Source organism: Buceros rhinoceros, unplaced genomic scaffold, assembly GCF_000710305.1.
Source record: "Buceros rhinoceros silvestris isolate BGI_N320 unplaced genomic scaffold, ASM71030v1 scaffold7337, whole genome shotgun sequence".
Classification (NCBI taxonomy): Eukaryota; Metazoa; Chordata; class Aves; order Bucerotiformes; family Bucerotidae; genus Buceros; species Buceros rhinoceros.
Genome location: NW_010422701.1, coordinates 11,945 through 15,261, shown reverse-complemented (window position 1 = coordinate 15,261; position 3,317 = coordinate 11,945). Strand labels below are relative to the sequence as shown.

Here is a 3,317-nt window from a genome sequence, read left to right as displayed (position 1 = left end):
TGCTGAAGGAGCTGGATTGCATCGTGAAAGCGATGTGCGGATGTAACCCCTTCACACCATGGCGACCCTCCGGGAGTCCTCTTCATTCACATCATCAGAGGATGGAGATGAGGGCACAGATGACAAGCAGATGACTGAGGAGGCAGAAGCCACCCTAGAGCTTATGTGAATTGCAGGAAGATGCTCAGGCACCAGCAGTGAAACGGGCCAGTAAAGGCATCATCCACTCTGCACTGCTCTGGGGGAGGAAGGGCTCTTGCTGGGACGGTGTCCAGTGTTCGGGTTTGTCACAGTCAAGCAGCACAGCAGCGGCACAGACCCAAACATGGACAGCCAAAGGAAAAGCAACTGATTGATCAGGATTCCACACAGGACGATCTAGGCAAGACTCTTCTCTTCCCTCCTCAGCTGATGCCTCACTCATGCACTGGATCTCAGGAACGTGCTGGGGATCTGAGGTAGTGAAGTAATCTCTCCCTGATGTTCTCCTGGAACGTCTCCTGAGCCAGCTTCGACTGCTGCCTTGCCCCGAGCTCAGCGTGTCTGTGGGGGCTGCGTGTGGCCGCAGAGGCAGGGTATGTGTGGTTGCCATGAAGAATCACTTCTGACCTGGCACAGTACAGATCACCAGTACCACCCAGCAGGCGTTGTCTCCAGAATGGTCAAAGCTATCAGAGATCACAGCTGACCAGAAGGATTTTGTCATTGTCAGTTCTGCCAGACAGAGGAGGGAAGAGCCTGGAGCAGAGGGCCGTAGCAATGCCTTTACTCTCTCCCTAAGGAAATCATCCTGACCATTTCAATTCCTTTGAAGGACCTGCAGCTGAACGCAGGACTTGGGGATGCAGCAGGGCTGCAGCTGAGAGGGCAGCCAGTGTGCCCCAGGGGCCAAGCAGAGAGCAGACGAGGGCTCAGCGAGGAGAAGGGCACAGCGTGGGTGGATGCTCCCGGGATGGAGCTAGCCTGCACACTGCAGGTCCTCAGGGATGTTCTCTGCTGGTATCATGCCAGAGGCACCTCGTCACACACGGCTTCCAAAGGTCTGTCTGGGTGGTTTCGAAAGGGAATGCCTGGGCGTTGTTGGGGAGGAGGAGTGGTGCTTGCTGCGTTCGTCATGCAGATCCCCACTTGCTCTGCTGGAAGGACCTCAGGTGTGTGTAGCCTTTGGGTCCTTAGTGGTTGCGCCTTTGATGGTTGGACATTTGGTGGTTTATCATCTCCAAAGCAATCAGTAGTTTCCACCTGTCAAGCAGGGGTGGAGATTTCTCCCAAGCCAGCTGCCCCAGAGGTTTGCCATCCCGTCCTGACAAGCTCTAGGTGGTGCTGGCCACGCTTCTGTCTCAGTTTCTTGCTTAGTCCAAGAGTTTTCCCCTGCAGTCACTAGCACTAACAGCCCTGTCTGAGGCTCCTCTTGCTGTTGCAGATCCCCACTTGCTCTGCTGGAAGGACCTCAGGTGTGTGTAGCCTTTGGGTCCTTAGTGGTTGCGCCTTTGATGGTTGGACATTTGGTGGTTTATCATCTCCAAAGCAATCAGTAGTTTCCACCTGTCAAGCAGGGGTGGAGATTTCTCCCAAGCCAGCTGCCCCAGAGGTTTGCCATCCCGTCCTGACAAGCTCTAGGTGGTGCTGGCCACGCTTCTGTCTCAGTTTCTTGCTTAGTCCAAGAGTTTTCCCCTGCAGTCACTAGCACTAACAGCCCTGTCTGAGGCTCGTCTTGCTGTTCGTGGTCTCTTGGTGCCATAGCGTCCAGACACCACACCCCAAGAGACCTCCTTGTGGAGGAATCTTTACCACTGATACCAGAGACTGAAAACAGCTGCCTGCTCATCCTCTGAGGAAGAGTTCAGTTATGTCTCCTCGGACCTGAAAAGCCCAGCAGCTCTTTTCATCTGATATTCTTCATCTGCTTTGCTCAGCTGCATAGCCACGTATTTCTTAGTCCGAGACCGTGAAAGCTGCTGGGTGCCTGCAGGAGAATTTACCATTCTCCTTGTTCCTCTCCTCTTCCCCTGCCCTTTTTGGTCTCACCTTAATTTATTCCCAGAGAAGCTGGGTTTTTATTAAGGTGTAGGTGTAATCTCTCTGCTCTCATATCTCCTGTGATGTATTTTATCTCAGGTTTGTTTATTGTTGTACATTAGCGGTCATTTGTCATTGCCTTTCTAATAGCTGTGGTGTTCTGGAAGGATTGAAATAGTAGTGCGATTTTTTTTGCCAGGAGGAAAGGTGGAGGGTGGGGTTCTTTTTATTTATTTTAAAGCAGCAGAAATTCACCTCAGTAATAGCTGTTTTCCAGCATACAGTGCATATAGGCAGCGTATATAAAAGTGACAGACCATTTAAGTACTGTCTGATTCAGGAAGGAAGAATGGTTTTGTGGGGAACAGGGAAGGAGTGGAGGGACTTTGTCTGTTACGTCTCCCTCCTCCAAGAGCTGTTCCTTTCGGACCAGCCATCATCAAAAGAAGCCAGATGAGAGTCCTGTAGCTCAGCCCCTATCGGATCCAGGGACGTTGCTTCAGCAGGGCTGTTACTGGTCCTGGCTGAGTTGGAAGATTTAAATAAAAGACCCATTGTATGTCACTGCTGCAGCGGCTCTGGGGATGGGGGGCAGTTTATTCCTTTGGGTCCTGTGACCAAGGGGGGTGGTTCTGGCAGTCCCTGCCCCTCGTGATGCCCCTGGCAGAAGCTGCCGTGGTGCTGGTGCAGGTCCCCACCTGGCCTTCAGGCCAGAGCAAGGGCTTAACAGGAAAGCCATGGTGTGTGCTGAAACCTGGAGCTCTGAATCGGCGTCAGAAAAGAGACGGGAGTGGCTGCACTCTGCTCCAGGGCCTCTCTCCAGCTGCAGGCAGACTTTGCGTGTAATCAAACCAAGGTGACACGGGGGCCTCATTTTCCTGCAACCATTCTGGTGTGGGAAACTGGAACAGCTGTCATTACTGGGAAATGTGATGTTGGTAACTTGAGTATCTTGGGGATTCGAAGAGAGAGTAATGCCTTCTCTGGCCTGCAGTCATCTATTAGCGGGAAAGGGAGGATTTTAATGTGTTCGGAGCTTGCTCTCTGCATCAAAGCTGTTCTCTCTAATCTCGGGCTGGCTACAAGGTGCTCTTCAGTCCAAGAGCTGAGCAGGGTAATCTGCACTGCGCTGGATCCAGACCAGCGTTGTTCAGGGAGGAAGGGAGTTACGGAGAAAGAGGCTCCTGACCACCCGTCACGTGTGTGCGCGTGGCTCTTCAGAAGCGCCATGTCATGCCCTTTGGAGAAATGTCTGTGACATAAAATAAAATACAGTGCAGCTAAAAGAAAGGGAAAGA

At 52.3% G+C, this 3,317-nt stretch overlaps 1 protein-coding gene across 1 annotated transcript in view; it reads left to right on the top strand.

The window, feature by feature from the left end:
- The window catches only part of RPTOR (regulatory associated protein of MTOR, complex 1), a gene marked incomplete at its 3' end in the record, with an annotated part of 119,383 nt that overhangs the window by 107,230 nt on the left and 8,836 nt on the right, over positions 1-3,317 (top strand). The gene's annotated exons all lie outside the window — the stretch shown is intronic.